This window comes from Eurypyga helias, unplaced genomic scaffold (genome assembly GCF_000690775.1).
Source record: "Eurypyga helias isolate BGI_N326 unplaced genomic scaffold, ASM69077v1 scaffold30214, whole genome shotgun sequence".
In the NCBI taxonomy this organism is placed as follows: Eukaryota; Metazoa; Chordata; class Aves; order Eurypygiformes; family Eurypygidae; genus Eurypyga; species Eurypyga helias.
The window spans coordinates 7,599-7,899 of NW_010248696.1; the positions used below are offsets into that span (position 1 = coordinate 7,599).

The window sequence follows — 301 nt, forward strand, 5'->3', positions numbered from 1 at the left end:
AGGGCTTCCCTCCAGCATCCCCGAGGTGGCCTGGCCACCTCAGCCGGCAGAGCGCGGAGGGGACGCTGGTCAAGGCACCCGTGTCCTGCACGCCCGAGCCGGCCAGCGCAGCGAAACCTCTCCAAGCCCGAGCCGAAGGCAATATGGAGACACAGCGAGGTGGGCGTCGCTGTGCTGCGCTGGACGTGAGCCCAGGCGTAGCAGGAGCTGGCTTAGCCCCACGTCCCGGCTCTGGCAGTGTCCGAGGGGCGAAGCCTGGGAAGGGAAGTGAGGGCGAGTAGCGGGTGCGTGGCCCAGGGGA

The 301-nt window shown here is 69.8% G+C and overlaps 1 protein-coding gene across 1 annotated transcript in view; it reads left to right on the forward strand.

The window, feature by feature from the left end:
* The window catches only part of CMC4 (C-x(9)-C motif containing 4), a 5,049-nt gene that overhangs the window by 3,994 nt on the left and 754 nt on the right, over positions 1 to 301 (forward strand). The gene's annotated exons all lie outside the window — the stretch shown is intronic.